Source organism: Lepidochelys olivacea (assembly GCF_965140295.1).
Source record: "Lepidochelys olivacea isolate rLepOli2 genome assembly, chromosome: 2".
In the NCBI taxonomy this organism is placed as follows: Eukaryota; Metazoa; Chordata; order Testudines; family Cheloniidae; genus Lepidochelys; species Lepidochelys olivacea.
Window position 1 is genome coordinate 22,439,357 of NC_140412.1, and position 26,075 is coordinate 22,465,431.

At 42.7% G+C, this 26,075-nt stretch overlaps 1 protein-coding gene across 2 annotated transcripts in view; it reads left to right on the top strand.

The window, feature by feature from the left end:
* Nucleotides 1-26,075, top strand: part of ANXA13 (annexin A13) — a 72,387-nt gene that overhangs the window by 22,039 nt on the left and 24,273 nt on the right. The window contains exon 1 of one of the 2 annotated variants that reach the window (XM_084621898.1): nucleotides 22,283-22,471. The exons of the other annotated variant lie outside the window; for it this stretch is intronic. The gene's annotated coding sequence lies outside the window, so the exon portion shown is untranslated. Of the gene's footprint in view, nucleotides 1-22,282; nucleotides 22,472-26,075 lie in introns of those variants that run through there. 2 annotated transcript variants of the gene reach the window in all.

Below are 26,075 nucleotides of genomic sequence, written 5' to 3' on the forward strand. Positions count from 1 at the left end.
GTAAGAGGCACCTTACATGATCTGAAGCTGACCGCCCCACAGCTCCATAGGCCTTCACTTCGCTTCGCTCCTGTCAAGGTTCCTCCCCCACTCTGAACTCTAGGGTACAGATGTGGGGACCTGCATGAAAAACCTCCTAAGCTTATCTTTACCAGCTTAGGTCAAAACTTCCCCAAGGTACAAAATATTACCCCCGTTATCCTTAGACTGGCCGCTACCACCACCAAACTAATACTGGTTACTGGGGAAGAGCTGTTTGGACGCGTCCTTCCCCCCAAAATACTTCCCAAAACCTTGCACCCCACTTCCTGGACAAGGTTTGGTAAAAAGCCTCACCAATTTGCCTAGGTGACTACAGACCCAGACCCTTGGATCTTAAGAACAATGAACAATCCTCCCAACACTTGCACCCCCCCTTTCCTGGGAAATGTTGGATAAAAAGCCTCACCAATTTGCATAGGTGACCACAAACCCAAACCCTTGGATCTGAGAACAATGAAAAAGCATTCAGTGTTTTACAAGAAGACTTTTAATAAAAAATAGAAGTAAATAGAAATAAAGAAATCCCCCCTGTAAAATCAGGATGGTATATATCTTACAGGGTAATTAGATTCAAAAACATAGAGAACCCCTCTAGGCAAAACCTTAAGTTACAAAAAAGATACACAGACAGAAATAGTTATTCTATTCAGCACAATTCTTTTCTCAGCCATTTAAAGAAATCATAATCTAACACATACCTAGCTAGATTACTTACTAAAAGTTCTAAGACTCCATTCCTGTTCTGTCCCTGGCAAGCGCAGCATACAGACAGACACAGACCCTTTGTTTCTCTCCCTCCTCCCAGCTTTTGAAAGTATCTTGTCTCCTCATTGGTCATTTTGGTCAGGTGCCAGCGAGGTTACCTTTAGCTTCTTAACCCTTTACAGGTGAGAGGAGCTTTCCCCTGGCCAGGAGGGATTTCAAAGGGGTTTACCCTTCCCTTTATATTTATGACAGCTCCGCTCCACCAGCCGCCCCAGGAACTCCTTCGCTCAGCTCCGCGGCCCACAAGCAGCTCCTGCCATCCCACGAACTGCTCCACCAGCCGGTCCACAAACTGCTCCACGTCCCACCAGCAGCTCCCTGTGGAGATAGAGGTGGCTAGGGACTATTTAGAAAAGATGGACGTGCACAAGTCCATGGGGCCGGACGAGTTGCATCCGAGAGTGCTGAAGGAATTGGTGGCTGTGATTGCAGAGCCATTGGCCATTATCTTTGAAAACTCATGGCGATCGGGGGAAGTCCCGGATGACTGGAAAAAGGCTAATGCAGTGCCAATCTTTAAAAAAGGGAAGAAGGAGGATCCAGGGAACTACAGGCCAGTCAGCCTCACCTCAGTCCCTGGAAAAATCATGGAGCAGGTCCTCAAAGAATCAATCCTGAAGCACTTGCATGAGAGGAAAGTGATCAGGAACAGCCAGCATGGATTCACCAAGGGAAGGTCATGCCTGACTAATCTAATCGCCTTTTATGATGAGATTACTGGTTCTGTGGATGAAGGGAAAGCAGTGGATGTATTGTTTCTTGACTTTAGCAAAGCTTTTGACACTGTCTCCCACAGTATTCTTGTCAGCAAGTTAAGGAAGTATGGGCTGGATGAATGCACTATAAGGTGGGTAGAAAGCTGGCTAGATTGTCGGGCTCAACGGGTAGTGATCAATGGCTCCATGTCTAGTTGGCAGCTGGTATCAAGTGGAGTGCCCCAAGGGTCGGTCCTGGGGCCGGTTTTGTTCAATATCTTCATAAATGATCTGGAGGATAGTGTGGATTGCACTCTCAGCAAATTTGCGGATGATACTAAACTGGGAGGAGTGGTAGATACGCTGGAGGGGAGGGATAGGATACAGAAGGACCTAGACAAATTGGAGGATTGGGCCAAAAGAAATCTGATGAGGTTCAATAAGGATAAGTGCAGGGTCCTGCACTTAGGACGGAAGAACCCAATGCACCGCTACAGACTAGGGACCGAATGGCTAGGCAGCAGTTCTGCGGAAAAGGACCTAGGGGTGACAGTGGATGAGAAGCTGGATATGAGTCAGCAGTGTGCCCTTGTTGCCAAGAAGGCCAATGGCATTTTGGGATGTATAAGAAGGGGCATAGCGAGCAGATCGAAGGATGTGATCATTCCCCTCTATTCGACATTGGTGAGGCCTCATCTGGAGTACTGTGTCCAGTTTTGGGCCCCACACTTCAAGAAGGATGTGGATAAATTGGAGAGAGTCCAGCGAAGGGCAACAAAAATGATTAGGGGACTGGAACACATGAGTTATGAGGAGAGGCTGAGGGAGCTGGGATTGTTTAGCCTGCAGAAGAGAAGAATGAGGGGGGATTTGATAGCTGCTTTCAACTACCTGAAAGGGGGTTCCAAAGAGGATGGCTCTAGACTGTTCTCAATGGTAGCAGATGACAGAACGAGGAGTAATGGTCTCAAGTTGCAGTGGGGGAGGTTTAGATTGGATATTAGGAAAAACTTTTTCACTAAGAGGGTGGTGAAACACTGAAATGCGTTACCTAGGGAGGTGGTAGAATCTCCTTCCTTAGAGGTTTTTAAGGTCAGGCTTGACAAAGCCCTGGCTGGAATGATTTAACTGGGAATTGGTCCTGCTTCGAGCAGGGGGTTGGACTAGATGACCTTCAGGGGTCCCTTCCAACCCTGATATTCTATGATTCCCGCCGTCCTACAAACTGCTCCACCAGCCTGTCCACAAGGCACTCCAGCCAGCCCGCAAACTGCTCCACAATATATCTTCAGGCTCCCCCACTACTTGACACAACGCTCAGTGATTTCAGCTCTGAGTCAGTTCAGCTCTTTGGTGAATTCAGCTTGTAGTAGGGGAGCCCCAGTGCTGGTACACCATTAGCCCAAAGTGAGCTCAGCAGCCTGTAACTAGACTTCTAATGAAATCAAAATTAGCTCTAATATTCTATAGTGGAGAGAGGGGGAAGTGCAATTAGCATGTAAGGCCCTCACCAAGGGGCCCATGCCACCAAGTATTAATACATATCCCCAGCCTTTCTCAATTCACAGAGTTTTAAAACCCATGACCCTTGCCTAGCGAGTGCTACTTAGTTGATGGTGAGTCCCTCCATCATAACAAAAGGCCAAGTACAGTTCCAAGCACATTTCCCATAATCAGGGTAATAACAATTTATTCTTCCTGCCCCAATAACAGAGACACTGGGGATCCCACAGCAGCCAAAGTGACCATTTGGTTAGCTATGGCCTCATTCTAGGCAGGGTGGGTGTGCCTATGCAAATGAGATCGGCCCCTGAAGTTCTTTTCCACAACTTGCCACACCTCACCACCAGATGTCAGGGTGGAGCTCATCCTGACACTGCTTACATTTACAATCTGTTTTATTCTTCAAAAATAGATTACCACAGATTATTAAATTCTGGACACAAATGTTCATTGTCACAATTCACTCTTAACTTTTTGCGCGCATTCAAACATCATTAAAGTCTTTACAGAATATGCCACAGTGCACTGATAGCTGACTAAATCTTTAAAACGTGCCCTGGCATTTTAAGAATTAGCACACTGAACATTAAATAAACTACTGAGGTTCCCAATGATACTGCTAGAGTCAGTAATGCATTCTGTTACCTGCCGTGAATTTGGTTTTGGTTACTATTTTTGGATCTTCTATAAACTTAAATCCTATAAACTCCTATAAGCTTGGATTTTTTTTCTAGAGGTATTGTAAATGCAAATGAATTTATATTAACTGCCTGTTGTTCCCTTCCTCTAATCTCTGTCTGTTTATATGGCTGTCCTCAGATTGTTATATTTGCATTATTGTGATGCCTAGAAGCCCCAGCCATGGACTAGGACCCCATTGTGCTAGGCGCTGTGCAGAATTGCCCCCAAAGAGTTTATAATCTAAGATTATTGATTATAAATTCAGTTGGAGCTGAGGGTACTCTGCATTTCACTGCGTCAAGCCACTGTGAACTCAGAGCAGGGCTCATCCTTTTTTAAATGTTTAGAAAGCACATATTGACATTTACCATAATCATATATTTTAAATAATAATATTTTTTTAAAACGGTGTGACTAATGGCCCCATCCCATAAAGTGCTGACTGCCTCCTGAAAGGCACATCCAAACTCTAGCACTTTGAAGGATTAACTTCAAAGTTAATGGCGGCTGTGATTGCAGAGCCATTGGCCATTATCTTTGAAAACTCGTGGCGAACCGGGGAAGTCCCGGATGACTGGAAAAAGGCTAATGTAGTGCCAATCTTTAAAAAAGGGAAGAAGGAGGATCCTGGGAACTACAGGCCAGTCAGCCTCACTTCAGTCCCTGGAAAAATCATGGAGCAGGTCCTCAAAGAATCAATCCTGAAGCACTTGCATGAGAGGAAAGTGATCAGGAACAGCCAGCATGGATTCACCAAGGGAAGCTCATGCCTGACTAATCTAATCGCCTTTTATGATGAGATTACTGGTTCTGTGGATGAAGGGAAAGCAGTGGATGTATTGTTTCTTGACTTTAGCAAAGCTTTTGACACGGTCTCCCACAGTATTCTTGTCAGCAAGTTAAGGAAGTATGGGCTGGATGAATGCACTATAAGGTGGGTAGAAAGCTGGCTAGATTGTCGGGCTCAACGGGTAGTGATCAATGGCTCCATGTCTAGTTGGCAGCCGGTATCAAGTGGAGTACCCCAAGGGTCGGTCCTGGGGCCAGTTTTGTTCAATATCTTCATAAATGATCTGGAGGATAGTGTGGATTGCACTCTCAACAAATTTGCGGATGATACTAAACTGGGAGGAGTGGTAGATACGCTGGAGGGGAGGGATAGGATACAGAAGGACCTAGACAAATTGGAGGATTGGGCCAAAAGAAATCTGATGAGGTTCAATAAGGATAAGTGCAGGGTCCTGCACTTAGGACGGAAGAACCCAATGCACAGCTACAGACTAGGGACCGAATGGCTAGGCAGCAGTTCTGCGGAAAAGGACCTAGGGGTGACAGTGGATGAGAAGCTGGATATGAGTCAGCAGTGTGCCCTTGTTGCCAAGAAGGCCAATGGCATTTTGGGATGTATAAGAAGGGGCATAGCGAGCAGATCGAAGGATGTGATCATTCCCCTCTATTCGACATTGGTGAGGCCTCATCTGGAGTACTGTGTCCAGTTTTGGGCCCCACACTTCAAGAAGGATGTGGATAAATTGGAGAGAGTCCAGCGAAGGGCAACAAAAATGATTAGGGGACTGGAACACATGAGTTATGAGGAGAGGCTGAGGGAGCTGGGATTGTTTAGCCTGCAGAAGAGAAGAATGAGGGGGGATTTGATAGCTGCTTTCAACTACCTGAAAGGGGGTTCCAAAGAGGATGGCTCTAGACTGTTCTCAATGGTAGCAGATGACAGAACGAGGAGTAATGGTCTCAAGTTGCAGTGGGGGAGGTTTAGATTGGATATTAGGGAAAACTTTTTCACTAAGAGGGTGGTGAAACACTGGAATGCGTTACCTAGGGAGGTGGTAGAATCTCCTTCCTTAGAGGTTTTTAAGGTCAGGCTTGACAAAACCCTGGCTGGGATGATTTAACTGGGAATTGGTCCTGCTTTGAGCAGGGGGTTGGACTAGATGACCTTCTGGGGTCCCTTCCAACCCTGATATTCTATGATTCTATGATTCTAACTGCTAAATGTTTAGGGAAATAAAGTCCATTTACATTGATGTACACACACGCCCATCTATAAATGACTCAAATTACAAAAATGTCAAAAGTTATTTATTAATCCAGGAACCATCAGGGCAGGGATTATACTTGGAAGCTATAATAAGACTCAGATATTGAAAATACTTACCTTATTGAACAACAAAGCAATTGTATCCTCCACACGTTCAAGCTAAGCAAAAATGGGCAACTTTCATGTAAGTAATTATTCCTCTTGGATTGCATTTGTGCACTATCAGTTTAAATGCAGTAATATACATCTGAATTAGGATTTCAAATCGGAAGAATGTTTTTAAATGTATTGTGACTTTGTTGTGTGTACCTGATAATATTTACATCATTGCATATCCATATAAATCTACAATTGTAATATAGGTTCTGAGTGTTTTAATAGTGACTATAACACAGTTAAATAGGGGTGGTATTGTAGGATTAAAAAAATGCAACAACCAGTGTGTTAAGGAAAACATCATTGTAACCTGTGAACTTGTGTATGTACTTGCTGGACACTAAAATAACTCCATATGGGTCTAGGACAACATCTCCAATGACACAGGCCAACATTTTCAAACTTTGGCTTAGTTTGTCATTGGGTGACTAAGTAGTCATCTACAAGTGCTCTGAGACCTGCGTAGTCCACAGTGGGACCTGATCCAAATCCATAAATTGAAACCCCTTAGAATCGCTGTAGGGTTTTGACTGAGAGAATTTTGGCCAAAATATCCATGCTTAGATTCCTAATATTAGACATCTAACTGCACATGTAGGTACTGTCCGCTGTAGGTAGGACAAGATGTAAGTGGCTTAATCTGCAGCATAGGAGATTTAAGTTGGAGAGTAGGAAGAACTTGCTAACTACAGAGATAATTAAGCACTGGAATAGGTTACCAAGGGAGGTGGTAGAATCCCCATCACTGGAGGTTTTTAAGAACAGAGGAGACAAACACCTGCCAGGATGAACCTAGAGTGCTCCTGCCTTAGTAAGGGAAAGGGATGAACTAGGTGACTTCTTGAGGTCCCGTCCAGCCCTACCTTTCTCTGATTCTATAATTTTCAAAGAACTTCAGTGGGAGTTGCAAGTGCTCAGCGTACCTGTCATTTAAGCAAGTTGTATGGTAATAAAAAGGAGCTCTGGTTTGTATTTGTATTTTTGAAACTCACAAATTAGCACAACATTTATTTCTGCTGCTGTGTATTCTGATAGAGTTAAGTTAAACACTGATAAAAGAGCCATGTCCCAGGAGGTGCTGAGCACCTGCCACTGCCCAAGGGCCATATCTTGAGGTCTTTACTCATTATTGCCTCAGTCAAACATCCACTCCCTTGAGTGTGCCATTTGCACAAAGCTCTGTGTGGGAGCCAGTGCACTACACCAAGAAAGACTGTGAATCAATACCATTAGGAAGTGCAGATTGCTGCTCTGGTGTGTCGGTCCCTCTCTGAAGACTTCTGTAAGGGTCCTGGGGAAAGATAAATGGCCCCTGCTCATCCTCCCCATTCCTTTCTGGGCCATTTGTTCCCTAGAGGGGACAAGAAGCAAGCAGCCCTTGCTCACAGGGGCTGCTATTTGGATCAGCCTTTGCATGGGCCGCACAAGGCTAGGGCGGGGAGGCTTCTTGTACACACCCTGTCTCCTCCCCACACACAGACCCCTGCACACCCATGTAAGGGCAGATCACTTCAATTTTTCCTGAGTGAGGTGAGCCTAAAAGGGCTGATCCTGCTCCATTTGAAGTAAATGGAAAAACTCTCCTTGACTTCAGTAGGAACAGTAGAATGCCCACGCTGTTTAGGGACCTCAAGACTTGGCCCATTTACACAAGTGGGAAATAGAGGGGCTCAGCTTCCCTTGGGATTTGGCCCCAGGAGATTGGAACTAATCTTGGAAATATGCTCAACTCCTGGTTCCAAGAACCACATCTGAAACACCCTTAAAATCTGTCACTGTAAATAAAAGATTTTAAGCAAGCAGTTTGTTCTTCTCCTATTTCCACATTTCACCACAATATTTTTCATTCGTGCTTTGTGTATTGTGTTTTAAATCCCCAGAGCAAGTCGTACAACTTAACAGAAAAACTGCGGGATTCAACAGTAGGGGCCCCCAGTTTTTCAGCAAATGAGCCAGTAAGCAATTTTATTATGAGGGGTGCAAGAGGGCACACTTTACTACAGCACATGTACTCACCTAAGGCTGGCTATTTTGGACTCTGCATTATGCATTATTCTCTCTCTTTAGTTACGGTTGAGACTAATAGAGCTGAGCAGGAACCCGATTTTCCATTTTGCAGGAAATTCCATGATTTCTAATAGTTTTTCCACTGTGAAACAGAATAAAGCCCAAAAAAGCTGAAATTTCCCACAAAATGAAATTCTAAAAAAAATTAGTTTGGGGTCAATCAAAACATTTTGTTTCCATAAAATCAGAACATTAGTTCTGATTTCAACCTTTAACTTCTTAAACCTCTTTTAAATATAAAAGACAATGAATTTCATTTTGAAAATAAAAGCTGAAACATTCCATTCCAAAAATATTGAAACAGGATGTTATCAACATGCTTAATTTCAAACAGGGAGGTTCCAAAACAATTTTTTTTCAAAACATATCATTTTTTACAAAAAGGGCATTTTTCATCAAAAAAAAGTTTCAGTGAAAAATTTCGAACCAGCTCTAGAGACTAGCATTCTTTCATAAATCTAATTTGGGCTATAAATGGGCCTAAACCACAATTCCAGATCCAAAATCTTCAGACTTCAGTCGGGTTTCACTCTCTGAACAGGATCTGGTTCCTGCTTCTGCAATTGACTGAAAAACCCTGGATCAAAACACTCCCATACTTTGGAAGTCTATAACTGTTTCCTCCTTTCGCAATCTTGTACCCTCCATCCTATCTGTAATTTTGATTTCCCTATTAATTGCCCCAAATGGAATCAGATGGACTAGGTGGGTGAGATGATTCGTCCAACAAAAGATATTACTTCACCCACCTCGTCTCTCTAATATCCTGGGACCGACACGGCTACAACAACACAGGATACACCAAATGGAATCAATCAGTCTAAAATTTTGCATGTGTGCTCTGCTGCCAGTAGAGGTGCTTTGGGGAAGGTTTCAGGATAATCAGGAAAGGTTTTCTGATGATTTGACCGTTTGCAAAGCTGAGGCATTTTCACTTTTGTAAAATTTGGTTCACGTTGTCATCAAATGTCATCTCTCAAAAATGCCTTAGCCAAGAAACTCCAGATCTTATGTATTTTATTTTTCCTAATGAGTATTGGTGCCTTTGAATAATTTGGGGAAGGAAAGTGATTCCTTTTTAATTTGATCGTTTTTTTGAGAATCTCATGAAGTCTCAGATTCTGACTAATTGCCTTCCTCCATCAGGGCGGGCTCTAAGCAACACAAAAGAGAGGGTGAGTCTGGCATAGGATAGGTGGTTTGAAAACATCCAAGTACCAAGCAGGGATTACCTCCTGACTCTGGCAGAGCAAGTAACTCTGGAGGTTCTCCTCAGAGACTAATGCAGAATTTATAAACATCACATGAACTTCTGCATTGCCTTTACATACTCCTCCCAAATTATAACCCTGTAGGGACCACTGCTGAGTGTAAATATTATTTATTGCAGTGGGAGGTTTGTTACTGTGTTTTGCTTTCTCACAGAGCCCAACAGTAGCTTCTTGTTGCCTCTTCTTCTAGGAACAGGTGATATTCAATGGCAGTTGTTGGCCAGATACCCAATCTCAGCAGAAGGTGCAATAGATTTGTGTTCAGCCATGGGAGGTTGGGAGAGAACCTATGACAGATTTTGGTTCCTTCCCTGGGGCCCACTTCTCTAGTATATACATTGCTCCTTTTCCTACTTAGGCAGAGTGGTGAATGATGCTGAGGTGGGTTACAAACGCTTCTTACACAGTGTTTGAATCAGACACCCTGCAGGGGAACACTCTGAAACTGAAAATCACTCCATCAGCTTAAAAAGTGACATACAAACAGTACATGAAAATTAAAGGTTTTGCTGTTTTGGGGTGGGGGAGGAAGGGAAGTTGTGGGGGGGAGGGAATAAGCGTCTAAACTCTAATTTTGAGGCCTCAAAAATGTTAACAGCATCTGTTCAAATGTAACCTCTCCTTGCTATGCCACTGCCACCATCTGGTGCCATTCTCTTAAAATAACTAAACCATCATGACAGCCCTTATTCAGCTCTACAACCCCAGAGACCGTGTCTCTGCATTTGCAGCTGTGGTACATGTTTTTCATCAGTGGTGCAGCTGCACTGGAGCCAGTATTGGTTTAGGTTTCAGAATAGCAGCCGTGTTAGTCTGTATCCACAAAAAGAAAAGGAGGACTTGTGGCACCTCAGAGACGAAACAATTTATTTGAGCATAAGCTTTCCACTGAATGCATCCGATGAAGTGGGCTGGAGCTCACGAAAGCTCATGCTCAGATAAATTTGTTAGTCTCTAAGGTGCCACAAGTCCCCCTTTTATTTTTGAGTATTAGTTTAGGTGTTTGTGTAGACAAGACTCAAACTTTTACAGCACTATCTCAAGACAGAAATCCAGGTGTAAGGTGAGATAATGTATATAAATCTTTGAAGAATTCTTGATACAATAGTGAAAACAGATAAGCTTTGTCTGCTCTAGCTCTCAGACTGGTAAAGCTGTACCTTTGCTCAAAAAAGAGAGGCAAAATATGCTGATTTAGAGAAGGTGATAGAATACACTTCTCCTGAGGGCATTCTGTGCCAAAAAATTAAAAATTCTGCACACAATATTTTAAAATTCTGCAAATTTTATTTGCCAAATAAATGTGGAAACTCCAGCAGGGCATTGGGGAGCAAAGGCCACTGGCTGCACAGAGGTGGGAAATCACAGTGCAGCTCCCCTCTGGGACACGGACTCAGCAGTGAGGCTGCACCCAACTCTGACACACCACAAGGACTGGGCCTGCCCCAGAAACACCCCAGAGCTTTGCCCCTCCATGCCAGGTGCACCAGGTGTGGGCAGGCAGGCTCAGCAAGGCAGGATCCAAGTGTGGAGGGGCTTACCATGGGGCGGATCCAGGTTTGGGTTGAGAGGGTTCTGTGTGGGGCAACCTGGGTGCGAGCAGCTCAATGGGGGATCCAGCTGCGGGGGGAATCTGGATGCACAGGGGCTTGTTGGATGGTTCTGGGTGCAACAGTAATGGGACTCTGCAGCAGGGTCCAGGTGAAGTGACTGCAGTTCAGCGAGGGTTGGGGAGGATAGAACTCAGAAGGGGGGTCTGGGTGTGGGGGGTTCATGGGGGGGCAGATGCTGGGGGACTGGGACTCAGTGGGGTGGGGATCCAGGTGCAACTGGTTGGGGCTTGATAGGGTGGGGATCCGGGTGCAGGTGGCTCATTGGAATGGTCCAGGTGCAGGGGGAGTGGGGCTCATTGGGAGGGTTCTGGGTGCAGGGGGGTTGAGGTTCGACCAGAAAGTCTGGATATGAGGGGGTCTGGATGAACAGGGGTTGGGCGGAGTGAGGATCAGCTACCTGTACAGTGATCCCTCCCCCTGCAGCTGAGGAGCAATAGGTGCAGGAAGTGCCGGGGGAGAGGAGGGGAGTTTGCAGAACTTCCTACAACCGGGAGAGAAACCTGTGGATGAGTATGACACAGCCCCAGATGCTATGCAAGGGAAGAAGAAGTCCCGTCCTCCCCAGCCTAGCCGGGACTAGCAGCTGAGCCTGGCTCAGGGTAGAAGCCACCAGCCAGGTCTTCCCCAGTCCTGCCCCCTGCCACACAATGATTTACCTCTCTGCCGCCTGCCCTGGGCACCTGAAACACACTGCTGGGGAGGCTCGCATGACCACTTTTGTGGCTTCCCTTTGGTTCCCCATCAGAGAAGCATTTTTCTGCGGGGAAGCAAAGAAATCTGTGGCAGACATAAATTCTGGACATGCGCAGTGGTGCAGAATTCCCCCAGGACTAATACATATCCCTAAAACAATGTCAGTTGAATCTGAAAACATGCTTCGTGGTGGTTAGCATCGCTAGTGGCTCATCATATGGTATATTATGATCAAATGATCAGCAAAATTAAAGGAACCAAATTCATCCCTAGTGTAACTGAAATGAAACTTACTTTTAGGTGAATAAAGCCCTTCATTTGCGGCCTTGGTTTGCGTTTGACCTAAACACATGTGACTCAGTAATGAAACCTACAGTTCTGGAGCCACACAATTCTACCTGCCCCACAAGGTGACTTCCAGGAATAATACTGATAAAAAAATAATGCTTTCCTATTGTATCGGTGGAATTTAATATTCCAGGACTGTATTTGGTCAAACTGGAGCTGTACAATATCAAATTAAATGAGTGGAAATGATAAACATTTTTTATTTATTGTCTGTTATAGTAGGATGACATGAGTGCCTAGCTGAAATGATGATGGGTGAATAAATGCAAGATACTCATATTTTAAATTAACAGCTGCTACTTTGTAGCAGGAGTGAGGCTGATTCAGATGGGTATTTAAATTCTGAAGTTCTAAATAAAGGGCAGGGCTCTCAGCCGGTATATGAGCACTTTTTATTCTGAAAAAATAAATAACAAATAAGTATATTTTGACTTTGTTAAAATGGCTAATTAACTGCATTTTTACTCACAAGTTTAAAAAAGTTTATTTGCACCTGATTATGTTTAGGAAATTTTCAGTTGCAGCTAGAATTGTTGAGCAGTAACAAAAGATGTATCTATATGGCAATTGTACTTTGTATCTACTGTATATTCTTATTACTTCATATGGACGGCCTCTTCATTGCCTGCATAGTGCCTGATAGTGTCAGTTGCTGACTTGCAGCTGCTGCTATTAGGCATAAAACAGCCTTAACAATTTGTATTTTGAGATAATCAGTGACAGTCCACATGACAGATGGGGGATGGCATTCAGATATGGTGATATATTGCTTTGAACATTATGGGAAGCAGATGTAGCTGTCTGCCACAGTGTATAACAAGAAAAGAGAAAACTGGCCAAACAAAGAAAAAATTATAGGTATGCTGATTCGAAAAAAGCAAAGGAAGAACCGATTAAGTCTAATGGTTTAGACACAACAAATCCTGCATCTTGGCAGGGGTTAGACAAGATGATCCTTGCAGTCTCTTCTAACCCAGAAGAATGGAAAGACAGCAGTGTCCCTGTATAAGCGCAAAGTATCTTGCACCGAGAGAATCAGCTACAGGCTGATCTCACTGTTATCGATCCTAAGAAAGGTCTTTGCTCACATTCTACTCGGTATGATGCAGCTGCTTCTCGACAGACATCATTGTCCACAGCAATCAAGTTTCACTGTTGGGCAGTCAGTAATGGACACTGTCCTTACCCTCCAGCTTCTGGTTGAGCTGCACTGAGAATTTAATTGCCCGCTTCATGTGGCACATATTACTGTATCTCAAAGCAGTTTTTGATATGGTCAACAGGTCAGCACTTTGGCTCACACTGAAAGGTGTTGGTGTTCCAAACGATCTGCTAAAACTTTTCCATGACCTTCCCACCATACTGGTGCAAGAGTGCACATTGGTTCATAGCTTTCTACTCATTTCTTCAACCTCAGGTGTGCATCAGGGATGCATTCTCACCTTGCATTATTCTGTTGAGCTATCAAATGGATATAAGGACTTGCTCTTCTATACATCACAATCAAGGTGGGTCATGAAGTGTTCACTGACTAAGATAACACCAACAACACTGCCTTGTTTGTGGAGAAGTTGGAGAATTTCAGCCCTTGCTCTCTCAGGTCTCCAAGATGCTACCCTCAATATGGGATAAAACATCTCATGGCAGAACATCAAAGTCCAGAACCTCAAAACTGGAGCATCAGAACCCCCAATGCAGGTAGGGCTTAGTACCATGGAGAGTGTTAATGCATTCATCTACCTAGGCTGCAAGCAGAGTTCAAATTGTCACAGAAAACTGGATGTTCTTCGATGAATAGGTCTTGCCACTTCCTGAATGAACTCCATGTCTTGCTTATGGATGCGACATCTTTGTGATGAGACAAAATTCCAGATCTATCAAGCCTGTGTACTACCTGTATTTCTATGAGTGCAAAACCTAGACACTCTTACAGACAGACTTGGAACAACTAGAAACATTCCTTATGCACTGTCGGTGTCAAATCCTGAGCATAAAGTGGTTTGACTTTGTGTGTAATGTCATGATCTGGCCTTCCTTCAGTTGCTCACTATATTCAAAAGCAGTATTGTGTGTTTCTCAGCCACATCACAAAGATGAACAAAAACACCATGCTTTGAAACTCTCCATCACAAGGTAGATCAGGTGACGAAATGGGATGGGATCACTGGGGCAAGTGAAGTGGTTAGAGGAGGAAAGCAGATGGGAAGCTTTTGTATGTGTGATGGGGAGAGGGAGGAGGGAATTGTAGGAGAAGAAGAGAGGACAAGCTGAGGGGAGGGGGAAAGGTATGTCATATTTTGTCAATTTTCTTTTAAAGACAAAGGAAAGAGCCTGTGTGTAGAGAGAGACATGGAGGCAGGAGGTGTTTGAGGAGTGAATCAATGGGATGAAAAAGTACCTGAGATTGCAAACATGTGATTCAACTAAGTTGGAGATGTAGAGTTGTTTAACTAGGAAGATGATAGAGTTGAAGGAGGAGAGAATGAATCTAGTAGAGGAAGTCAGCCTGGTCATGGGATTTCCACCACAGATACTCTGTTGCATGAGAGCAGGAACAAAGGAAGAGGTTGTTGGGGATGAATGAAACCTGGGGATTGGGAGAGTGGATCTGGGAGAGAGGGGCAAAAGAGTCAAGGGTGGAGGAGAGTGAAACATGCAGAGAATCAACAACCATGGAAGAAAGGGAAGAAAGGACCAGGAGGAGGGGACTGAGAGCAGACAAGAAGTCATCAGCGCTGATGGACCGAAAGTCATGGAAAGGCTGAACAACAGGGCATGGGGTTGGGGAGGAGTTTGCTAATGGGGGATGCTGAAAGTGACCAGGTGATAGTTGGAGAGGGGAACCCAGCAAAAGAGATATTGCAGAGGGTAGTCCTTGTGAAGACCAAGTCAAGTGAACGACCGTTTTGGTGAGTGGGAGAGTTAAATCAGGGCTGCAAGTTGCATGAAGGTGCCAAGGATCATTATTATTATCTGCTGTGCTCCTGCTGCCTTTCATTGTTTGTTTGGCTTTAACTTCTAGCCACTAGTTCTTATTCTGCCTTTCTCCACTAGATCCAAGAGACCTTTACGACCTTGTATTTTCTCCCCATGAAGGTAATCAAGTAGGCTCCCACTGTTTTCTGCCCCTGCTGGTTAATGTTCTGGAGCCCAAGCACTTTCTGACTTCACCTACTACCCCTCCAAATGTCACAAAACTGTAGGCAATGTGTCATCCATCTCTGTTCTTTCCAATCACACGTACATTGTAAGAAGCAATGGCATACATTTTCTATTCAGATATTTTAAAAATGAAAGGACTATCCCATTTGATTTATGACTTTAAATATAGTGCAATGACTGCCATGGTTCAAAGGGCCCAAGCTAAAGTAAATGCAGGTTTAACACAACTTAGGTTACAGGGAAGTGAACCCTACGTTAGTTCTGGGCTAACAGATGAGCTTCCTGATAAGGCTAGGAGGACATGGTATAATATTTTCAGCCTGTATTTTAAAATGTGCCAGACTTAAGAGAGAACAGTATAATTTTGCATTTTACTCTTAACTCAAGAATCTGCATGGAAGTATGAGTCACATCAGTTATGCTATTGATAATTCAAACCATCCCTTCTAGACAAAGCTTTAAAGTTCATCTTGATAACACAGAGTGTTAGCACTTCCCATGTGACATTATGGGATATTAAGAATTCAAGATGTAACACAATGCCTCCTCTATTCAGTACTGTTTCAGTTACATTACAGCTCATTAGAAGCTTCTGTTACAGTGAATAATTAATCCCATGTATGTATGCAACAATTAATAATTAATTATGTGGGCATTGATTTGCTAAAGGTTGTCTTCTGAGAGCACAATGTATTATACACAACTTTACTAATTAGATTAGCACCTAATTCCTAGTTGTTACAGTATTAACAAGTATATTATATAATAATATATTATGTGGTTATGGACAGAGAAAAGGAAACCCTGCAAATATCCAGGATTGCTGATTAGTAAGAGAACTGGTTCATTGTCTGGAACTGGGACATGTGTGAAGGACTCTGGATCCTCAAACTGACAGATGGGCTACCATGAAACATACTGCAAATTTGTGAATATAAATACTAATTTCTAGGATTTCTGAGGTGGTCTCATAGTTTTTGTTGTGTTTTTTTTTTACCTGTGCTTAATTTTATGAAAATGACAGCTCTTTTTTTTTTAAGCCATAAAGACTGATTTGTATTGTTAGTGAAATTGTTTGCTTAGAATTCTATTAAAAACTAGCCTTTTGTTCCCTGTTGTAGACTGTTGACTCAGCCCCCTTGACTTCAACCAGAGTTGTACCTCTGAAACTGAGACTGGAATTGGCCCAACAATTGTAACAGGCTTTTATTTGATCTCTATTCTCTAACTACTTTCATGTATTCCAGTTGAACATGCATATATCTGCTCTGTTGCTAAATGGGTCAGGTATATCCCAACAGTCCACGGGGCAATGAAAGGCAGCAGTAGCCCAGCAGATAATAATAATGATTAAATGTATGTGACACATAAGACTACTGGTAAAAGACTAACATCATTCACATTAATGGGTCAGGTTTATAAAAGGTAATACTCCCATCAGATGGCCGGGGTCAGTATAGACTGATTTGAGTGGTTACAGTTACATATTCCTTTTTTATTTCCCTAAAGTGAAATGCAAATAAAATATAATCAACCAAAACCAATCAAAAAGTAAGGCAGTCAATTAATAAAGCACTCAAAAGGAGCTGTCAAGGGTGAAGGTCAGGGTGAAACACCTGAGCCCCTCTAATATGTGATAGGATTATTCCAACTCTTATTAAACATCTGCCAATAGATATGATCTCCAAACCCCAGCGGCTTTCTCATCACATGGGCACTGGTTCTCAAAAAGTCCTTCTGCAGTGGCCTGAGTTTGCTGCTCCTGGTGCTGTACACTGTCAATGACTGAGTGGGTGTGTGTTATTTCTGTCAGTGCATGATCATTGTCATTAGTATTCTAGATATTGCTATTCCCTTGTCTTCTGTTTAGCTTGTGGGACCTCGCTAAACTTGAAGGTATGGATGGATAAAAATAGTTGTTATTTTGATATGTTGCCAGGTACTTTTTGTTGGAAATCTAACTCTCTCCCTCTCTTTTGCATTAGGGGTCCCTTTTTTTTGGTTGTGTTTCTTCTGTTCTAGTTTCCCGATCTATAGTTCTTTTGTAAGTACTTCAAAGCTATTGTCATTAGCTCAAGAAACTTGTTAGATTTTGGTCCCAAATTTGGGTCTCTGCCATAAGTGTCTACACAAGTGAAGTTTGGGGGGAGGGATAGCTCAGTGGTTTGAGCATTGGCCTGCTAAACCCAGGGTTGTGAGTTCAATCCTTGAGGAGGCCGTTTAGGGATCTGGAGCAAAAATTGGGGATTGGTCCTGCTTCAAGCAGGGGGTTGGACTAGATGACCTCCTGAGGTCCCTTCCAACCCTAACCTTCTATGAATCCTTCTATGAATCTATGAATCTATGTGTTGCAATATTAACTATGCTAAGTATAGCTCCCTTGAATCTGCCAGGGCTTTTATTTTTTATTCAATTCTTTTCTGCCAACCCATTTGGTTTGGCACTGTAAGACTCGACATACATGCTTGAATTGATTTGATTTGAAAGATCAAAGAGAATACCTAAAATGATTCACTGAGTATTGTGGGTCATTATCTGTTATCGACTCATCTGAAATCCCCTGGCAAGCAAATTGATTTACAATGTGTTAGTAAATTGTTACTTGATGTATTGTGCAACAGCTCAGTTTCGACCACTAATATGCGGTCATCTATCCCATTCAATTCAAAAAGATCTGTGCCAACCTTGGATGAAGGGCAACCAGGAATCTTATGTGGTTTCACTTGTTTATTGCATTCTGTTTCCTACATTTATGGCAGATTTCATACTTGGATACCTGACATTTTTGCTAAGTACACTCAGAGGTAACCCAACTTTTCAGATTACTGAGAATCAGATTAGTAATCGAGAACATAAATGTGCTTCATATAAACTATTCTTATTTGTAATGTGGATAGGGCCTCACCAGACTAAAGTTCAAAGGTGAAACTGGCCAGTCCAAGGCATAGTCCAGTTAGGATGACATGATTATGTCCCATCCACACCACAAATTTTAACCATTCTGTAACCAGGTCAGACACAATCCATGTTGTAATTATTTCCCCAAAACTCACTAATAGTTGTAATGTCCTGGGCCACTTAGAACAACGTGAAAAAAATTCCCAGCATTGTTTCATTGGAAAGCATGCCTGTAATCTGATGATCTGATACTCTTGCTATGTTCTCACACTGTCAACAAAGTATTATTGCCCCAACAAAACTACAACAGTGCAGGAAGTGATTATCTAATGTAGTAATAACCATAAAAATGTCATAAATTAAGCAGTGACTCTGCCCATGTTGTTTTAAATGAATGTGTGCAAAGTCATGAGTTGTGTCAGAGCCACAGTGACCCAAGTGACTCATCTTCAGACTTCAGTCACTTTAGGTTAGGGAGCATTGTGAAGATTTCATTAGTACTAGCTACTAGGCTGATGTGTTGTTTCCATGGGGTTAGGAATACCTATCTGTTATATCAAGAGTACAGGAAGCAATAAGACTTTAGGAGGACTACCATGCAGAAGAGGAATGTCTTGTCAGTGTGCATGCATGGCACTTGGAGCCAGGAACTCTTGAATTCCATTCCCAGCTTTGTAGCTGTCTCAGTTGTTGGCCTGGGCAGTTCACTTAACCTCTGTCTCAGATTTCCCATCTGATGATTTGTCACTCAAAGGGTGTTCCCAGGATTAATTAATTAATGCTTTACTGTGATTTAAAGATTAAAGTTTTAGTGCAGTGGCCAGCGGTTCTCAAACTGTGGGTCAGTACCCCAAAGTGGGTCACAAGCCCATTTTAAAGGGGCACCAGGGCTAGCATTAGACTTGCTGGGACCTGGAGCTGAAGCCGACGCCCAAGCCCCCCCAACTGGGACTGAAACCAAAGCCCAACTCCCCTCCCTGCCTGGAGCTGAAGTTGGGGCTTGGGCTTCGGCTCCCTTGTCCCGGAGTCGTGTCAGAATTTTTGTTCTCAGAAGGGGGTCGCAGTGCAATGAGAACTGAGAATCAAAAGATTTCTACATCCATGGAATTGGTACAGGAAAAAAAAAACATATTCTGACCACCATTAGCAAACTCATGTTGTGTCAGCTCTCCATGAAATTTCTCTCTCACAGGAAATATCTTTATTCATTTATTCATTCATAAACTGGGTTGATAAATGCATGGGACTCATTCCATTTATAATATTATTTTAGTCATTTGAGCTACAAATTGACTAACTACTAATGCTATTCTGCACACAATGGGTTGTAGTTTGTAGACATGAGTTATAAACTCCTCAAGACCTGGACATAATGTATTAGCAGTCAAGATATATTAACAAGCTACATGCCTAAAGTCTGTTGAAAGATGAAATGACACAGCTGTCAATTAAAAATAAAATCTAGCTAGCTATGTCATCTGTTTTACTGTAGTCATGTTAGGCCAGATTCTCAACTGCCTTGTACCTTGTGTAGACATTTACAATATAAGTGAAAAGAGGGAACAAAACCACGACAAATCAGAATAGTACCATTTTACAACCACTTTCCTCTCTCTTTCCCAGGTGAAAATGACTCCAAAAAGGTATGAGGCAGTGGAGAATCAGCCCATAGAGCTCAATAAACCATGAACCACTAGCATCATTTCTTGAGCTGACTGATCATATTCTGTCCTCAGTTACATGGAAGTAAATGTGAAACCACTTGAAGTAACTCTTTTGAATTGTAAATGAGAACAGAGCTTGAACAAATGATTATAGGAGCCCTGACAGTGGTTCATAGTTTATTGAATTCTAGGCACTGGAAGGTTTTTCTTTCCTAACAAACATTTTAGGCTAGATTATGCACACGTCACTGATGTTGAGGAGCAGTTACCCTTCCTTGGGACTGCTTATGGGAGGGAATGGTCACCATCAGGAGTGAGCTGTACAATCGACACAGGCTTCTGGATACACTGGGCCAGATGCAGCAGAGCTCTCCTGCCTCCTTTGCCAGAGCTGCACCACATGTTGGGGCAGGGAGGGGATGTGTCAGGGCAGGACTCTGCTATGCCCAATTATTTTCTGGTGGAAAGATTTCTACCAGCACTGTAAGTTAAAGGTGCCCCCCTCTTCCTTTAACTTAGCTGTGGCCAAGCCACTAAGAATCAGGGAGACATGACTGGCTCCCTAACCACCTCTCCATACCTAGGAGCCTTGCTCAGGGACACTGGAAAATTGAGATCAGCTTTTCCTAGATATTTTTGAAAATTTCAGAGGCATTTTATTCTCTTCATGTGGTCACATCCCCCAACTGCAGGGTGATGGGTGCCTTTTTGTAGAATAACAGTATTTCTATACATTCCCTTTTGAGGAGAGACATGCAGCTGCTGGTGTCTCAGATATTGCATGCTGCCAAGTCAGATACATCATATCTTGGGAAGAATAAGCAAGATGAATAGTATCCTAACTGGGGCCTCTTCTTTTATTACCTTTTATGTTATTTTATTTTTTTTTTGTCTCTTATTAGCATTTTATTATCTGTGCTAGCCAGATTCTTTACAATTTTCAGACTTGGGGCCTGATTCCTCACTGCAACATGTCTTGTGTAGACACACCTGTTCAAAGTGAGTCTATAACTGTGCCATTCTCCCTTGACAGTATACCTTATCTACAAAGCTTTCCTAGTGTATAAGCCACTATGTTGGTTTTGTACTGGTATGCTAACGCTACAAGTGAAACAAGCTATTCAAGTAAAAGTTCAGCTTTGCCAGTGTAACTGTGTCTACACTAGGGACTTCTGCCACCATAGCTATGTCGGTCAGAGATCACACCTTTTCACACACCGGCAGAAGTCTGTAATGTAGACCAAGCCTTGGCAGCATTTTTTTTTTTTTGCACCCTCCTTTCCCTCACTTTGCAAGGTGCAGGGCAGTGGTTAATCAGGGCCATAACATTCCAACTTGATATCACAGACTGAAGTGGATACTACACTGAAACAAATCTTACAGAAGCATTACAATCTATCAGATAAACAGATGAATTAACTCGAACCTAATTACCATCTAACAAATACATATCTTTAATAATTTATTTATGATCAATGAGTGGTATTTTATTAATAATTGTTATTGATCACTTAGAAAATGCCTTGCATTTACACAAAGCCTTGCAAAAATAGACTACAACATATTCCTTGCCCCAAAGATCTTATAATCAAAATAGATAGTTTAAGATAGGCAAGATCAGGGGCTGAATTAGAACAACTGATTAAACAGTTAGTACTTCTACCTGATGGCTGCATTTTGTGCTACAAAATCAAAACTTTTTTTGTTGATTTTTTAAAAGAAATTGCTCCTCCTCATGGTTGCAAAGAAATCCTTTGCAAATATGAAGTGTAACAAATAACATGATGTCTGCCTGAGTCTGCAGGAAGCCTGAAACAATAGCTCTGAGAGGTCTGAATTGCCTCATTCATCTCAATAGATGTTAATTCTAAATATAATAATTTTGATAGTTTAATGTCAGCACTGTTTATTCCATTCTCCTTTATCATCTATGTACTACAAACTGCTCCCTTCCACGCAGCATAATGAAGTACGGAGCATATGGTCTGTTGTTTATAAATTGGGACCTGTCTGAATTAAAGGAGTACTATGAGTGCAAGATATAATTATTAATGTCTTATCTAGCTTAAGGTAGACTCTAATAATACTGACAAGTTTTAAATTATAGACAGAATAAGGAATTGGAATAAAATTTGTGTGTTAAGCTTGATATCATGGAGTTGGGCCAAATCATGAAGCCATTACTCAGTGTTGTTTATCTAGGTTCTAATATCACATCCATCACTGTAATATCTGGGCACCTCTGATGTTAATGAGAATTTTATCTGAGTACAGACCTCAGAATTCAGTCCATAGAGAATTGACAGATAAGTATATAAAAATCTCTAGAAATATAAATGCTAACTCGGTTTGAAAGAGAGGGCTTGTGTTTTAATCTGAGGAATTCAAGGGTGCACTGCAGCCATCTGGTCTATCTCCAGTTTATTTACATAAGTGTGTAGCTCTGGGACAGTTTAATATTTAACTATGGAAATGCAGTATTAATGGTCTATTGGATCATTTTAAAAAGAGGCATCCAGAATGAGGTAATGCTGGTGGAAAGTATCGGTGACCATTTTACAAAAACATATTGAAAGGTTCAAGGCACCCTACCAGCAAAATATTTTTATGTAATAGCATCTTTAATGCAATCTGGGTCCCAAAATGCTTTCTGAAAGTATTTAACACAAGACAGTTTATGGAATACAGAACAGAGTACAGTGATGAATAAACACTGTATGGCAAACAACAGAAAGCATTCAGTCATAAGACCAGCTGAGGGGCCTATTGAATTCTGCATAAGCCATGGTGGACATTGAATCTGTTACTTGCTGAGGACAACTCGAACAAGTTATATGACTCTTCTTGCATCAATACGGTGTGTATATTATGGCTTAGATTAATTGATTCATTGCGCATACAGCTTTTGTGTCATGGAGAGGAATACTGAGAATAGACTTTCATTGTATTGTAAGCTGCCATTATTCCATTAACCTATGCTCATTACTCAGTCTAATTAAGTTGCCGCTGTACAACCTGATGTTACAAAGAACAAAGGTGAATTCTATTCTCAGAATTATTCCAATCACCAACTGGAGGGAGAGAACTTAGATGCTGCACATCAGTTTGTCAGGAATGAAGAAACGGGATGCCATTTAATTTGTATTTTCAAGCGCATATTCAAATACTTATGCCTGTAGTATGTAATTCTAGCAAAGCAATAACAAACATGTATTTTCACAGTAGAAATATTTGGATACAACACCATCAGTTCAGCGACAATAACTGTATTTTCTTTCAGATCTTGATATAATTTTATATTGGAATAATTTAAATGAAAACTCACAACTGAAAATATTAAATATTTATATATATATGGGTCTATTTTTACAATAATTCAAAGATTTGGTCAAGAAACTCCCTAGTTACTGGACTTGATTTACTATCTGTTCATACAGTATAACAACATGTAACTTTACAATCAAGATTTAGGATAATGGTCTGGTGGTGAAAGTCTTATTACCTTGTGATCCTAAAGCAAGGAAAGAAGACTTAGAGAAAGAAATGTTACATTGTTATAGTGTGTTATAAATGCCTATTTTCATAAGGGTAACCGAAAATAAGGATAATTTTACAAAAATATAAGCAATGTCAAAGTCACAATAATCAGAAATTATTTTGGGTGATCTCATTAGAGGCATGAAGGACTGAATGGCCAGAGTTGATCCCTTTAGTAAAGCATTCAGGTTGATTGGCTAGGCAGTGTAGGGAGATTTATTCTGCTATGGCCACCTGTTCTTTGGACAGAGCACTTCATTATCCTGGACTGCCAATCTTTTCATCAGAACTAACAATATTTAAGCATGACCATTTTGAGAAAGAATAACAATAAAAGATGCTTCTTGCACCTACAGGAGTGCCAAAGCAACCAAAGCGATCGGTGGAGACAAAGTTGCAGCCCTTTCATTTTAATGCAGATGACACCTATCCTTGGACAAGAATGTGACAGTGACTATAATCTATTAAACACACTAATAGACACAACAGGTAAAATTTTCAAAAGCACCTAAGTGACTTAGGGCTGATGTCCCATTTTCAAAAGAGACTTAAGCACTTAGGAGTCTAAGCCCTGGTCTACACTAGGACTTTAGGTTGAATTTAGCAGCGTTAAATCGATGTAAACCTGCACCCGTCCACACAATGAAGCCCTTTATTTCGACTTAAAGGGCTCTTAAAATCGATTTGCTTACTCCACCCCTGACAAGTGGATTAGCGCTTAAATCGACGTTGCCGGCTCGAATTTGGGGTACTGTGGACACAATTCAATGGTATTGGCCTCCGGGAGCTATCCCAGAGTGCTCCATTGTGACCGCTCTGGACAGCACTCTCAACTCAGATGCACTGGCCAGGTAGACAGGAAAAGAACAGCGAACTTTTAAATCTCATTTCCTGTTTGGCCAGCATGGCAAGCTGCAGGTGACCATGCAGAGCTCATCAGCACAGGTGACCATGATGGAGTCCCAGAATCGCAAAAGAGCTCCAGCATGGACCGAACAGGGATCTGATCGCTGTTTGGGGAGAGGAATCCGTGCTATCAGAACTCCGTTCCAGTTTTCGAAATACCAAAACCTTTGTCAAAATCTCCCAGGGCATGAAGGACAGAGGCCATAACAGGGACCCGAAGCAGTGCCACGTGAAACTGAAGGAGCTGAGGCAAGCATACCAGAAAACCAGAGAGGTGAACGGCCGCTCCGGGTCAGAGCCCCAAACATGCCGCTTCTATGATGAGCTGCATGCCATTTTAGGGGGTTCAGCCACCACTACCCCAGCCGTGTTGTTTGACTCCTTCAATGGAGATGGAGGCAATACGGAAGCAGGTTTTGGGGACGAAGAAGATGATGATGATGATGAGGTTGTAGATAGCTCACAGCAAGCAAGTGGAGAAACCGGTTTTCCCGACAGCCAGGAACTGTTTCTCACCCTGGACCTGGAGCCAGTACCCCCCGAGCCCACCCAAGGCTGCCTCCTGGACCCAGCAGGCGTAGAAGGGACCTCTGGTGAGTGTACCTTTTAAAATACTATACATGGTTTAAAAGCAAGCATGTGAAAGGATTACTTTGCCCTGGCATTCGCGGTTCTCCTAGATGTACTCCTAAAGCCTTTGCAAAAGGTTTCTGGGGAGGGCAGCCTTATTGTGTCCTTAATGGTAGGACACTTTACCACTCCAGACCAGTAACACGTACTCGGGAATCATTGTAGAACAAAGCATTGCAGAGTGTGTTTGCTGGCATTCAAACAACATCCGTTCTTTATCTCTCTGTGTTATCCTCAGGAGAGTGAGATATAATTCATGGTCACCTGGTTGAAATAGAGTGCTTTTCTTCAGGGGACACTCAGAGGAGCCCATTCCTGCTGGGCTGTTTGCCTGTGGCTAAACAGAAATGTTCCCCGCTGTTAGCCACAGGGAGGGGGGAGGGTTGAGGGGGTAGCCACGTGGTGGGGGGAGGCAAAATGCGACCTTGGAACGAAAGCACATGTGCTATGTATATAATGTTAACAGCAAGGATTACCCTGAAAGAGTGTAGCCACTGTTTTATAAAATGTGTCTTTTTAAATACTGCTGTCCCTTTTTTTTTCTCCACCAGCTGCATGTGTTTCAATGATCACAGGATCTTCTCCTTCCCAGAGGCTAGTGAAGCTTAGAAAAAAAAAAAAAAGCACTTGCGATGAAATGTTCTCCGAGCTCATGCTGTCCTCCCCCACTGACAGAGCACAGATGAATGCGTGGAGGCAAATAATGTCAGAGTGCAGGAAAGCACAAAATGACCGGGAGGAGAGGTGGCGGGCTGAAGAGAGTAAGTGGCGGGCTGAAGAGAGGGCTGAAGCTCAAATGTGGCAGCAGCGTGATGAGAGGAGGCAGGATTCAATGCTGAGGCTGCTGGCGGACCAAACCAGTATGCTCCAGTGTATGGTTGAGCTGCAGCAAAGGCAGCTGGAGCACAGACTGCCACTGCAGCCCCTGAGTAACCAACCGCCCTTCTCCCCAAGTTCCATAGCCTCCATACCCAGATGCCCAAGAATGCGGTGGGGGGGCCTCCGGCCAACCAGCCACCCCACCACAGAGGATTGCCCAAAAAAAAGAAGGCTGTCATTCAATAAATTTTAAAGTTGTAAACTTTTAAAGTGCTGTGCTTAAAGTGCTGTGTGGCATTTTCCTTCCCTCCTCCACCACCCCTCCTGGGCTACCTTGGTAGTCATCCCCCTATTTGTGTGATGAATGAATAAAGAATGCATGAATGTGAAGCAACAATGACTTTATTGCCTCTGCAAGCGGTGATTGACGGGAGGAGGGGCGGGTGGTTAGCTTACAGGGAAGTAGAGTGAACCAAGGGGCGGGGGGTTTCATCAAGGAGAAACAAACAGAACTTTCACACCGTAGCCTGGCCAGTCATGAAACTGGTTTTCAAAGCTTCTCTGATGCG